The following is a 15,098-nucleotide window of genomic DNA, read 5'->3' on the forward strand; positions in this document are numbered from 1 at the left end:
ACACATCTGTGTTGTGTGATTCCGATTTTTTATGCGACCTGAAGCTTCGACATGTAAGGTGGCAATCTTTAAAGCCTGCCTTTGCTAATCTCCGCCTTTGGTGGGATCATGTAAAAGAAAGAATATCTGTGCTAATACGGTCGTACTGCAAACGTCTGGCGTCTGCCCAAGATGAGGACCTTTTTATTCTCAATTGTGAGCTCGCAGACGTTTTCACAATTTATTGAATGGAGGTTCTTCAGACCCTTCTGTGGTGGAGCGATATTACTCCTTGAAAAATGAACTTTCCACCCACCACGACCGCCTGAGTCGAGGCGCTTTTATACGCTCCAGGATTCAGGAGTTGGAGGGGGAGAAATGTTTTTCCTCTTTCTTACGGGCGGAGAAGACCAGAAGCCGTCAGAAAGAGATTTTAAATGTGAGGAATGAATCTGGTATCCTTCTGTCGGACCAGTCTGATATTTTAAAATTTTACCGTGTTTTTTATAAACAACTTTTTACAGCGGAGCCCGTTGATAAGGTCAGCATGGACACCCTACTGTCTCATGTGAATAGAACTTTGTCACATGAGCAGTCGGCCATGCTGGACACCCCTCTTACGAAGGCAGAATTTTTTGAGGCGCTAAAAGGTATGGAGGGTGGCAAGTGCCCCGGGGCAGACGGTCTGCCGAAGGAATTTTATGTAGTCATGTGGGACGTTTTGGGGGATGATGTGTCTCAGGTTCTTTTAGAAGGTTTGGAGGAGGGTTCTCTGAGCCCTTCCCAGAATCTTTCTGTTATCACTTCTGTTATCACTTTATTGCAAAAGGCCGGGGACGCGTCCGACCCCAAGAATAAGCGTCCCATATCGCTTTTAAATGTTGATTATAAAATTTTGTCTAAGGCTCTGGCCAACCGTTTTAAGTCTGTAATGTCAACGCTGGTGCACCCCGACCAGTCCTGTTCTGTTCTGTGTCGGGCAGATCGATTTTAAATAATCTTGGTTTGCTCCGTGACATTGTGGCTTATTGCAATGACAAAAATCTACATTGCGCCATCCTGTCATTAGACTAAGAGAAAGCTTTTGACAGAGTTAATTTCTCTTATCTACAAGCTGAAAACAAACGGAAGCGCTCTACTTTATGTGGACGAACCACGAACTACACCCCAACACACAAATCACAGGCACCTGGCTCGCCCTGGCTCTGTCTAATTGGCTCAAACACGCGACTACGTCACACCAACGCAGAAAAACGGGCTCCTTAGGGTTCAAAGCCGAGCCAAGGGCGGATAGACAAGACAACAAGGCAATGTTGTTGTTCGCGAACAGCGTTGCCATTGTTGTTCGCCAGGAGGCGCGCGCCCGCGGTTCCCTAACATCATTCATCTGCACAGGACGGGCGGCGTCTGCTTTTCCCCTTAACTTCGATGCCTGTGGTGGATTTGTCAAGTCCGCCGTACGTTGTCGATTCGGCCTGAAGGTCCGCAAAGGGGAGAGGAAGGAAGGTCGCATGCAGCCAGCCCACTACATTTACGGAAGGAATTAAAAGGAGCGAGCGAGAAAGCAGCAGCGGTGGGCGAGGCGGCTAGCTGTGCGTGTGTTTTGTACCGTGTATCTCTCATACGTTGATACGAGGCGCGCGGGCGCTTAGATTCCCGATTCCTACGTTTAACATCGAATTACGTCCACATCGCACTGCTTTCTTCAGAATCGAACCACAGACAGACGTCCTGGAATTTTCCACTGCCTCTGCGTGCTCTCCCGACCTCTCCCGGCTCTTGGTGGCGCTGCTGCTTGCTCCAGTTCCAGTCTGAAAGTAGAAGAAAGATAAAATGCGAAAATTAAACATGTACAGTAGAGTTGGGGGATGTAAGAGCTATAAACGCAGTAAGGTTCAGTATATATACTCGTAACACGTATGCACAGACTTCAAACGAGTACAGCCGTGCTGATAAATCCACATTCCTGGATTGCTGGGCCAGTTTGGTGGTTTGTGTATGTGTGCAACTTATTTTGGATTTGTAAGGGGATGGACCGAATCTCAGAAGTACTGCAATACTGAGCCGATCCGCGGTCAGGACGGAGCAAGCTCCTAGTCCATGACCAAAGTCAAAAAATCAATTTAATCTAGATTCCCCGATGGGGAATGTATCAGAGATTAAACTGATAAGAACAGATACTCTTTTGAAGTATTTATACTGAATGACTTCAAGTATCACTTAGTTCTCATCTTGTTTACGCAGCCTTAAGGCGCTCATATCCACTGATACACTCTAGATCAAATTGACTTTCACAGATCGACTCAGCATTGCTGTACTTCATCCCACCCACCACTCTCGGTCCATCCCCAGACACTATTTAATATTTTTGGGTTTTGTATTTTATAATTTTTTTGGGTTTTCTATTTTTGACCTAGCCGACTAAGACAGGGCGGCTAGGCCTGCAACTACTACATGAAAAAATGCTCCAGAGGGAGCCAACAACAAGCCAAAACTTCAACAACACGATGGCAGCACCTCCTTAAAAGGAGAAAGCCACGCTTGACACATCAACCGAGGCCCAAGAAAAACCATCGGCCCAGACCGTGAGAAAACCACTAGGGCCCAGACGAGTAAACTCAAAACGGAGTCTCTCCTCCAAACGGTTTCTCACCGACGTCACAAGTTCGGGGCCCGAAAATCGTTTGCCCTCAAACACACATTCACACCTCGTCCGCCAGAGGAAAGATCTCATGATCGCCACCAGAGCCTGCAACACACGCCTGACCCTGGACGACAACCCCCCCGGCACCAATCCCCACAGCGCAAAGGACCTTGTGATCGAGAAACCCGGGCTGATTTTCATCGCCACCAGGTTCTCCAACCACATCCATGCTTCAGAAATCACTGGACACTCCCAGAACAAATGCGGAACACTTTCCTCCCCCTGACAAAGGTCTCTGGGGCACGAACTACTATCTACAAATCCCTTCCAAGAGTGGAGCTTCTTTCTAGTTTTCAGAGAGTTGTGAGCAGCATGCCAGCTGGTCATCCTCTCCCACTTGGTGAGCAGAGGGTTGTGAATGGCCTTCCAGACGGAAGACCAATCCACACTCCCATCTCCACTTTCACAACGTGGCACAATACTCTCCGCCTCCAATAAAATAGCGTAGAGGGCCGCCACCGAATTTGACTTCCACTCAATATCTACATCCCTCAAAGAGATCAACATCCTCTTGACCTCGGTGTAGTGCGGAGGGCTGTCCAAAGAGTGGGGAGCCAAGTTACTCCAGGACTCAGCGTCTATTCTTCGCAAGGCGAGCCCAATCCAGTAGAGAGCAAATCTAGAGGCTGGCAACTGTGGCTTGACCAGAGCTTTCCTCACCACTTTAAGGAAGAGGGCTTTGGCCTTGAGTGGTACAGAGACCAACCCCAACCCTCCTTTGTCCTTAGGCAAAAGAAGAGTTCGCCTAGCGACCATCTCTGTCTTGCCATCCCAGAGAAATGAATAGATTTCTCTCTCAATCTTAACTTTCACAGACTTAGGCAAGGGGTATACCGGAGCCGTGTACCACAAAGTGGCAGCCGCCAAACAATTCACAATCAAGGCTTTGCCAAAAAGGGTCAACCTCCGCGTCTCCCACTGGGTGAGCTTTGCCTTAAACTTCACAAATCGTTGCATCCAAGCAATCTCCGCCAACTGAATGTTGCCAATAGGGCTGCCTAAAATAGTTAGGTAAGATGATACCCACTGTTTCATAGGGTATGGGCTATCCACCCTGCCCTTCCATCTACCTAACCACAAAGCCTCCGTTTTCCCCAAATTCAATTTGGAACCGGTACCAGCCTCAAAACGCTTGATGGTGGAAAATGTCCGATCGATGGACGGCTGGTCCGACAAGACACAAGTGTTGTCATCTGCATATTGCACCATTTTAACCTCCTGGTTCAACCTAGGGACCTTCACTCCCCTGATGTAAGGGTCTGCACGAATTGCCGCAGCCAGCGGCTCAATACATAATACATATAACAGTGGAGAAATGGGACAGCCTTGCCTAACTCCCCTCTCCACTGCTATTGACTCTGACAAAGTACCATTCACGAGGACCTTACTGGATACCTCGCAGTACAAAGCCGCGATCATCCTTTTAAAATTCGGCCCAAAGCCAAGCTTGTCTAAAACATTGGCCATAAAATTGTGATCAACTCTGTCAAAGGCCTTCTCCTGGTCCAGTGCAATAAGAACACCAGAAGAATGCGAACTATTGACATACTCTACAATGTCTCTTAACAGGCAGACACTATCTTCAATTGACCGGCCTGGAATACCACAGGATTGATCAATGTGAACTACCGACCCAATGACATTCTTCAGCCGGTTGGCCAAGGCCTTGGACAGAATTTTGTAGTCCACATTCAGTAACGAAATCGGTCTTTTATTCGAAGGGTTCGGTGGATCCCCCTTTTTCTCCAAAAGAGAGATGACGCCTTCTCTTTGGGACACAGACAGCTGTCCTACATCCAATCCCTCATTGAGGACTGCCAGGAAGTCTGGCCCTATGATCTCCCAAAACTTGATGTAGAATTCTTTTGGGAGACCATCCGACCCCGGAGATTTTCCATTCTCCATACCTTTCACCGCCGCTTCCAATTCAGCCAAAGTGAGATCTCCATCCAGGCTCTCAACGCATTCATCAGGTAACGACTCAGAGAGCTTGGACAGAAAATATTCTTGCTCCACTTTGTCAATATGGCCAGCCTTATACAAGTCTGCATAAAACTGCTTAAAAACGGCAAGTATCTGCGGGGTGGTGCTCACCACGTCCCCCTTGCCATCTCTAACTTCCTGGATGACCCGTTTCTGGCCCTTGCGGCGTTCAGCCTGGAAGAAATACCTAGTCGGTTTTTCATCCTCTTCGAAGGCTTTTACTTTTGCCCGCAACCTCTGACCCTTGAGTCTGTCTAAGATCAGGTTGTTTAGGTTTTCCTTCTCCTTCTCATACTCTTCTCTAGTTGCAGGACTTCGGTCTCCTACATTAAGTCGAGACCGGAGTGAATCCACCTTCCTTTCCATACCCTTCTGAATCAAGGAGTCCGCCTGAGCTCTCAGCTTGGAGTATTTGATAACCAAATCTTTACAATAAGATTTAACGGTATCCCACCACTCCCTCGCCGATTGCCCCTCCTCTAAACTCTTCCTCCATATAGGATACTTCTCACGAAACTCCTGCTCTAAACGAGGATCGGACAAAACCTTGACATTGCACTTCCATAGACCCCGACCCCGTTGAACAGAAGGGACAGGATCTATGGATGAAACAATGCCATCGTGGTCAGAACACGAACAAGACTTAATAGTCGAGGAAACAATTGTGCCCTCCTGGACATAAATTCTATCCAGCCTGGATCTGGTTTTATTTGACTTGGACCTCCAAGTGAAATCTACCTGGGCGGGGTGTTCAATTCGCCAGGCATCCACCAAATCCAAGTCAGCGCACAAACTACGCAAATGCACCACAGCCTGAGTGCGATTCCCAGGGGTGAATATGGATTCCGATATTCTGTCCAAGTCTGGATCCAAAACACAATTAAAATCCCCCGCTAAAACTAGCACCGCATTGGGGTACAAATATTGATGAACACTATCAAAAAAGGTGGCCCGCTCCGCTGGAACTGAGGGAGCATAGATGTTACACACATTGTACTGTACGCCATCTACCGATAGTAGAGCAGAGACAACCCTACCATCTGTATCACATTTTGACGACACGAACGACCACCTAGAGGATAATAAAATACCAACACCTCTGGCGGAGTTCGTGCCTAGGGACCAGATTGCCTTGTGTCCCCACTGGCGAGACCAGGCACCCTTGTCAGCAATCGTGGAGATGTGGCACTCCTGCAGGCATGCCACATCTGCACCGTTAGACCGACAAAAATCGAATGTCCCTCTTACCCCGGTCCTTTAACATTTAGAGACAAGACATTTAAAGTAGAATCCATGATATCATTTAGGAAAGGGAATAAAGTCCAAACTAGGACCTATTTCCCCTTGTCTTTCCCCATTTCCCTGCCCTCGCACTCTTTCTCTGGGACTTCGCCCTGGCGATTTCCCCGGAAGAGTAATGGCCAATCTGGGAACGAAAATCTGACTTCCCCTTTCTCTTCCTCTTTTCTTTTCCTTCTTGTGTCTGCCAACCCTAGGCCTTCTGGGTGTCCGACTCGGACTCAGAACCCATCTGGGATGAGGAACACACGGAACTCTACGTCCGACTCTATGTGCTCATTGAGATCCATAACCAAGTCATTAGTGAACGATTCCTCCAAGCTGAGGTGAATATTGGCCACACTGTCATTTTCACCAGACAAAGGTTTGTGCTCATCAGACTCCTCCAACTGAGACGGAATCTTGTTGTCCCCGCTCGGAGGGAAGTTGTGCTCCCCAGACTCCTCCAACTGAGACGGTAGCTTGTTGGCCCCGCTCGGAGGGTATTGAGAATACTGGTCCCACATATCCTTCCCAGACAGATTAGACTTGTCATCATCCTCACAAGGATCCTTCTTCTCCTCTTCTAAGGTATTTTTACCTTTCTGGGAGAGGCACTCTACCCTTTGAGGGGAGGGTTTCTGAGTCCACTACCTCCTGCAGGGGAACTTCTGGGCCCGTTACCCCCTTGGACTGGGACTCAACGACGATCGAGAATTTAACCTCCTCGTCGCCATCTTCCCCGTTTGAGAGCGGGGGCTCTTGAGCAGTGCCCTTACCCGGCTCTCCTGGCATAGTCTGTTTCTCACCAGTTTTTGACCCACCAGGTGCCACTTTGTCATCATCAGAACCCGACCCAATTGATTGTTGTTCATCAGACCCAGTGTCAGATTCCTTACCACCAGTGCCCGACCCACCAGCCTGTGCTCCAGTACTCGACCCACCCACCAGCCTGTGCTCCGGTAGGCACAGCCCCCTTAGACGATTTGTTTTTTTTTTACCAGGTCGAAGTCAGGGCACACCTGTATGGGAAGTTCAACTGGCAGCTGCGCCCTGCATGCCCTTCTTCCCCACAGACATTACACTTGATGCCCGAAGTGCAGTCTTGGGCCAGATGGCCCAGACCCATGCACTTCGAGCATTTGTCTTCATCACAATCAGTGACGAGGTGGCCCTCTCGCCCGCACCTGTGGCACAACCTAGGTTGCCCAGCATAGCGGAAAGAGAATGTTTCATCCCCCAGCCGCATTGTGTTGGGCACATGAGATTTCAGCCTTATCCTGTACTGACGGGTTCCGGTCAAAATCTCCGGGAAGCCCTGGCTAGCGTAGCTGACGTACTTGCTATCCAGGACTTACTTCCCCGTATTCCCTCAATCGATGTCTGACATAATTGTCATCCAGCTCTAACGGGATATTCAGGGCCGTCATCACAGTGATGCCGGTCCCGAACGTGTCTATCTCTACATCCTGGACAGACGAAAGGGAAGGACAAGCCGCTGGAAGGCAGCCTGTGACTTGAATGTAATGTCAAAGCGTCCCTTCCCCTTCTTCTGCCCCCCCCCTGCACGACCGAGATAGGGACACCGCTCCTCTCCAGCAACTTTACCACATCTGACAATTCTGTGTCAGTTACTTGGTTTCGAAACGTCACCCCCACGCGCCTCACCCTTGTAAATTTGTAGGGAGCTGGGGGCATCTTGCTATAGGGAATGGACGACATTTTGCCTTACTACGTGTGGCAAAATGCTGCTGAAACTTTCTAAGTAGTCCCAAAACCCATTCGACTCCTGACTTTCGGACGGCGGTGTTGTGGCCGTCCTGTCTGACAAAGAATATCCTCCTCTTTCTTATCTTTCTCCTCGAAGTGAGGGAGGGTAGCGGTGGGACCCGCTACCCCGACCTCCTTGGGAAGGGATACGCCCTTGTCCTCCCCGTTTGGGGGCAGGGATGAAGAGCCATTTTCCACTTTCATCTTATCATTCTCATCCTCCTTACTACTTTCTTCATTTTTGAGTTTTCCTTTTATGATTTTTTTTGGGTTTTCCAAATTCTGACCTAGCCGACTAAAACAGGGTGGCTAGGCCTACAACTACAGATACTCTTTTGAAGTATATATCATACTGAATGACTTCAAGTATCGTACTTAGGTTCTGTTTATTTGTTTATTAAAATTTACCACAGATGTGGAAGGGGTGAGAGAACAGGCATGATGCCTTTTCTAGCCCCCACCCACAGAAATATTTACATCAGGTATAACAAACATTTAAACCTATACAATTATACAATTACATAAGCAATAGCTTAACGTACTCAGTCATATCGCACAATACTACACAACAACTTAGTTAAAACATGACTAAAATTAAACATATCGCACTTCATCCGAGAGGCACTTTCACTAACTACCGCGGTCTTAACGCCAGACATGTAGCACATCTGCAGGCAGATGTCCATGTGCAGAGGTTATCAGTTACAAAATGCTCTCTAAACCTGTCTGAAAATGACGTGTTAAGCAGCCGTTTGAATGACAAGAGTTCTGACTGTTGTGAGGCCAACATCCCCATGTTTCTAACTGAGACACCGAGGTTGTTCCACTCGGTAACGAGGCGGGGCATGTAGGACGACGCAAATGTTGAAGTTTTACAACGAATTGGCATTAACATGTGAGACCGACTACCTCTTGTTGGTCTAGTGGAGAATGATACATATTAGTGCATGTCTAGATCATAAACATTTGCCATGGCCTTCACAAACACCATTATGTCAGCAATCTCCCTTCTGTACGTAAGCGGTAACATGTTGAGGAATGTTAGTCTAGCCTTGTAATCTAGTTCACGGGCATCTGCTTTAGCACTTATAATGAACTTAGTTGCCCGCCTCTGCACGCCCTCCAACAGTGGCATCATATTGCGAGACAGAGGTGACCAAACCTGACAACAATATACAAGCAATGATCTAACAAGTGTTATGTACAATGATTTACGTACTACAAGGCTGGATTCATACCCGACCGTGCGTCTTATGAAACCAGTAATAGAATTGGCTCTCGACACAATATTCACAATATGGCTGTTCCACAGCAGGTCAGCCTGGGCAAGAACTCCCAGGTCATTCATACTATTGACTGTAGATAGGGCAATATCTGACATATAGTAGGTAAATGTTACTGGGCTCCTGGAACGAGTTAAACGGTGGACCATGCACTTCGATGGATGGAAAGACATTCCCCATCGAAGGCTCCACTCATACATGGAGAAAATATCATTCTGTAGCTTATAACAATCACCAGGGTTACATATCTCTCTATAGCACTTAGAGTCATCTGCGAACAGGGCTACAGTGGAGTTTTGGGCTGAGCAAGGTAACTCGTTAATGTACAATAAGAATAACATTGGCCCCAGAATTGAGCCCTGAGGAACTCCAGAGGTAACGGTGAGCCACTCTGATAGACTACCTTCAACTACCACACGCTGCCTTCGGTTAGCTAGGTACGAGTGAAACCATGACAGCAGTTTGCCGTTAAACCCATACATCTGAAGCTTATGAAGTAAAAGTGAGTGAGGAACAGAGTCGAAAGCCTTAGCGAAGTCAAGAAAAAGCATATCGACTTGTCCACCTCTATCAAGAACGGAGCCTACATAATGATATACCTCAAGCAGCTGAGTGGTAGTTGAGCGCCCCTTTACAAATCCATGTTGGAGATCGTGAATTGATTCGTGCAGAATTGGGAACACCATGTCGTACATGCACCTCTCCATGACCTTACTCACAATAGACAATAAAGAAACCGGCCGATAGTTTGACACGACTTGCTTATCCCCCTTTTTGTAAACAGGGGATACGTTAGCCTCTTTCCAGCACGAAGGAACCACGCCTATAGTGACTGATTTGTTGAACAGCAAGGTCAAAGGGAGTGCTAGTACCTGGGCACAATACTTTAACACAAATGGAGAAATATTATCAGGGCCTACAGCCTTACTTGTGTCTAGATTGACAAGCACATCTCGGACAGAGTCGACATCAAACAGAAGGTTACAAAGGCTATCAACAACTTTGATATCAATAGTAGGTTTCTGAACATTCTGGTCAGCTTGACTGAAAGTAGAGAAAAAGTACTTATTGAACAAAGTAGCCTTTTCGTCTGCAGATTTAGCAACAGAGTCCTCAAGATGCACAACAGGTGGTAAAGTTCGGGACTTAGACTTCGCACGAACAAAGGTCCAGAAGCGTTTCGGAGCCTCATGTAGGGAAGATGCTAAACTGTCCAAATAACTCGCATACTTGAGAGACAGAACGGCTTTCAGTTTGTTACGGAGCATTCGATATTTTGTCCAGTGTGATGGAGAGTCCGTCCGCTTGGCTTTGTGCCACGCCGTCCGCTTGCGATTTTGGATGTCACGGACCTCGCCATCTATCCATGGTGGTGTATTGGAGTCCTTGAGTCTGCGACAGGGCACGAACTGGTCGACTGCTGACTGGATCGTAGACGACAAGGATTCCCAGGCCGAGTCAATGTCCTGGCACTGACCGACGGCCTCAGCTAGATGACTTGAGACCAGGTGCGCCCCAAGACCCTCCCAGTCGGCGCGACGATAGTTGTAGACCTTCCGAGAAATCCCGTGCTTAGGGTTCAGTTTGCAGTGAATGCCGAATTCCAAGATCGTGTGATCCGTGTCGAATTCGGTTGGAAGCTCCTTGATGTCCGACACTCTATCGGGAATGTTGGTGAAGACTAAGTCCAAAATATTGCTGTTAGAGTTTGATGGAATCTTGTTGTGCTGGAGAAGGAAATGATCATTTATTACTTCACAAAAGTCTGATTCCTTGCCACTTTCCACAACGACGCAGCTGGACCAGTCGACCCAAGGGAGATTGAAGTCCCCAAGTACACAGCACATTTGGTACTCATGCTGAACTTTCTCTAGGACTGAAGCCAGGTTGACGGTAAATGCAGACAGGTCCCCCGAAGGCGGTCTGTAGCAGAGCACGGTGGCCAGCTTACCCAGACCGGGAGGCTGAATTTCGCAGACGAGAATTTCATCCTTGACCTCAAGGTCTGGCCTTCTCAAGCTGCACACAGATGAACGGACAGCCAGAAGAACGCCGCCACCAGTCTTGCCTGCGTGAACGTGGTGACGGTCTTTACGGTAAGTTACAAAGCCGGGTGGGATGACCTCTTGGTCACGGATATCGTCGTTAAGCCAAGTCTCCGTTATGGCCAGAACATCAGGACTGTTTAAGTGAATCAAGTTCTGAAGTTGTACCAACTTGTTTCTCTGAGGATTTACCGCTTTAACACTTCTTGCATTGAGGTAAACGACTTTGAATAATGAGGAGGGACGTTTATTGACCAGGGATCGGGCGTTAGTCAAAAGCAAACTCGGCATACCTTTGGGCTTGATTAGCGGCTTGACGGTATCACGTTTCAGGGGCCGCAGGTGTTGTCGGCCTACATGTTGAGAATGTCGGAATATCGGCTTGTATTGTTCTGCCCAATGAGATTTGCATGTTAATGCATCAGCTTCCACTTGCATTACCGGCCTATTCCCAACAACTGTTGGGATCTTGCGTTGAAAGTTTTTGCAAGCTCCTAGTCCATGACCAAAGTCAAAAAATCAATTTAATCTAGATTCCCCGATGGGGAATGTATCAGAGATTAAACTGATAAGAACAGATACTCTTTTGTGAAGTATTTAATTCGATTTTCACGAGTATACTGGACTTATCAAGTCTATGGCACAAAGGCCTCTTATCCACTGATACAAATCTAGACAAATCAATTCCACGGATCGACTCAGCACTGCAGCACTTCGCCCACCCACCTCTCTCGGTCCATCCCACACAAATCCACACATATATTTTTGGCTTTTGCATTTTATATTTTTTTTTGGTTTTTCTTTTTCTGACCTAGCCGACTAAGACAGGGCGGCTAGGCCTGCAACTACTACATGAAAAAATGCTCCAAACGGAGCCAACAAGTAAAGTCTTCAACAACACGATGGCAGCACCTCCTTAAAAGGAGAAAGCCACGCTTGCCACATCAACCGTGGCCCAAGAAAAACCATCGGCCCAGACCGTGAGAAAACCACTAGGGCCAAGACGAGCAAACTCAAAACGGAGTCTCTCCTCCAAACGGTTTCTCACCGACGTCACAAGCTCAGGGCCCGTGTATCGTTTGCCCTCAAACACACATTCACACCTCGTCCGCCAGAGGATAGATCTCATGATCGCCGCCAGGGCCTGCAGCACGCGCCTGACCCTGGACGACAACCCCCCCGGCACCAATCCCCATAGCGCAAAGGACCTTGTGATCGAGAAACCCGGGCTGATTTTCCTCTCCACCAAGTTTTCCAGCCACATCCACGCCTCCGCGATCACTGGGCACTCCCAGAACAAGTGTGGCACACTCTCCTCTCCTTGACAACGGTGTCTGGGACACGAACTACTGGCCACAAATCCCCTCCACGAGTTAAGCTTCTTTCTGGTCTTCAAAGAATTGTGGGCAGAGTGCCAGCTTGTCATTCTCTCCCACTTGGTGAGTAGGGGGTTGTGGAGGGCCTTCCATACAGAAGACCAGTCCACGCTCCCATCCGCACGCTCACACAGAGGCACGATATTCTCCACTTCTAGCAGAATAGAGTAGAGGGCCGCCACCGAAAGCGACTTCCATTCGATATCGACATCACTCAAAGCATTCAACAATCGCTTCACTTCAGTGTAATGCGGAGGGCTGTCCAACGTGTGTGGAACAGCGTTAGACCACGACTCCTCATCAATCCTCCTCAAAGCAAGGCCTATCCAGTAATGTGCAAATCTGGATACAGGCAACTGAGGATTAACCAGGGCTTTCCTCACCACTTTAAGGAGGAGAGCTTTGGCCTTGAGTGGTACGGAAACCAGGCCCAACCCTCCTTTGTCCTTCGGCAAGAGCAGAGTGCGTCTTGCGACCATCTCTGTCTTGCCGTCCCACATAAAACAATAAATCTCTTTCTCTATCCTTACTTTTACAGCCTGTGGCAACGGATAGATCGGCGCCGTGTACCACAGAGTAGCAGCCGCTAAACAATTTACTATGAGAGCTTTACCAAAAAGCGTCAACTTTCTACTCTCCCACTGGGACAACTTGGCCTTAAATTTAACAAAACGCTGCATCCAGGCGACCTCAGCCAACTGGATGTTGCCAACCGGACTACCCAGTATAGTCAAATAGGTCGAAACCCACTGCTTAATAGGGTAAGGCTTATCTTCCCTTCCTTTCCAACTGCCCAGCCATAAGGCTTCTGTTTTACCCATATTTAACTTCGATCCCGTACCCGACTCGAACCTTGTAATGGTCAGGAAAATCTTGTCGATCGACAGTTGGTCCGTAAGCACACATGTGTTGTCGTCCGCAAACTGAACCAACTTAACCTCACTTCCCGAACCACCGGGCAGTTGGACACCTCGAATTTGAGGATCAGCCCTTATGGCCGCAGCCAAAGGTTCTATACATAACACGTACAACAAAGGTGACAGAGGGCATCCCTGTCTTACCCCCCTAGCCACAGAAATCCTGTCAGACAGGTGACCATTTACCATAACTTTACTGGATACGTCGCTATACAGCGTCTTAATCCAGCCAATAAAGTTAGGGCCAAAGCCCAACTTTTGTAGCACCTGATTCATGTATTCATGATCCACCCGATCAAAGGCCTTCTCCTGGTCCAGGGCCAGGAAGGCACAAGGAATATTTTTACTATTGACATACTCAGCTATATCCCTTAAAAGAGTCAAGCTATCCTCAATAGCCCTCCCCGGTATTCCACAAGACTGATCTGGGTGAACTACCGAGGATATAACATTCTTTAGTCTATTGGCAATACTTTTGGACAAAATCTTGTAATCGACATTGAGTAATGTTATTGGACGCTTCTTCGCCGGGCTCAATTGGTCTCCCTTCTTTTCGAGAAGAGAAATCACACCCTCTCTTTGAGACGAGGACAGTGAACCCTCCCGCAGTCCCTCATTTACGACCTCCAAAAGGTCCCCACCCACTACTGCCCAGAATTTCTGATAAAATTCCTTGGGCAGCCCATCTGACCCAGGCGATTTCCCATTTTGCATACCTTTTAGAGCTTCCTCCAGCTCTGCAAGGGAAATCGGCCTGTCCAAACTGTCCACACACTCTACGGGGAGTGTTTGATCCAAACTATTCAGGAAGAAACTCCTCTCCCCAGGATCACTCTGTTCAGCACTAAATAACTGGCCATAAAATTGGTGGAAGACCTGGACTATATCCTCAGTACTGTCAACTACATTGCCTTCAGGAGTTCTTATTTGATGAATGACCTTTTTCTGCCCCCTCTTTCTTTCCTTTTGGAAGAAAAATCGGGTTGGCTTTTCATCATTCTCAAAGTTCTTGATCTTACTGCGCAGACGCTGTCCGGCAAGCCGGTCTTGTACCAATTTATTCAAGGACGTCTTGGCTGACTCATACCTGCTCAGGGTCTCAGCTGTTGTGTCACCTGAGTTCAAGCGGGACCTGAGTTGTTCCACCTTTTTTTCCAGATCTTGTTGGATAAGTCTATCGTCCCTGGCCCTTCGTTTCGAATGAACCACCACAAGACCTTGGATTTGGTGGCATCCCACCAGTCTCTCCGATTATCATAGTCCTTTTTGCCCTGTTGCCACGTCTTGTAATTACTCACAAATTCACGCTCAAAGAGCGAGTCTGATAATACACTTACGTTGCATTTCCACAAGCCATTGCCCCGGTCTATACCGTGAGTGGGCTCAATTTTCGTAACCACCCCGTCATGGTCAGAGAATGGACAAGAGACAATGCTGGAAGCAGACACCAACCCCACCTGGGTGTAAATTCTGTCCAGCCTGGACCTCGAAGTATTTGAGGGCGACCTCCATGTGAACTCAGTCTCATTTGGGTGTTCTACCCTCCAGGCATCACTCAGTTCTAATTCAGTACAGAGCGCTCTTAACTCTCTAACGTCCTGAGTCTGAGACCCCGGTGCCGTTAGAGAGGTAGTGAACCTATCCAATGCAGGGTCCAGTACACAATTAAAATCTCCTGCCAACACCAAGGTGGAGTTTGGGTACATATATTGGTGGAGGTTGGCAAAAAAGGCCTCCCTCTCCGCCGGGACACACGGGGCATA

At 48.0% G+C, this 15,098-nt stretch overlaps 1 non-coding gene and 1 pseudogene across 1 annotated transcript; both read right to left on the reverse strand.

Annotated features, from left to right (window-relative positions):
- Positions 1-2,004: 2,004 nt before the first annotated feature.
- LOC136426323 (U2 spliceosomal RNA) lies at positions 2,005-2,187 on the reverse strand. Its single transcript, XR_010754261.1, has one exon. It is a non-coding gene; the product is annotated as a U2 spliceosomal RNA (small nuclear RNA).
- Positions 2,188-11,503: 9,316 nt separating this feature from the next.
- Positions 11,504-11,639, reverse strand: LOC136426353 (U2 spliceosomal RNA; annotated as a pseudogene).
- Positions 11,640-15,098: the final 3,459 nt, after the last annotated feature.

This window comes from Branchiostoma lanceolatum, chromosome 1 (genome assembly GCF_035083965.1).
Source record: "Branchiostoma lanceolatum isolate klBraLanc5 chromosome 1, klBraLanc5.hap2, whole genome shotgun sequence".
In the NCBI taxonomy this organism is placed as follows: Eukaryota; Metazoa; Chordata; class Leptocardii; order Amphioxiformes; family Branchiostomatidae; genus Branchiostoma; species Branchiostoma lanceolatum.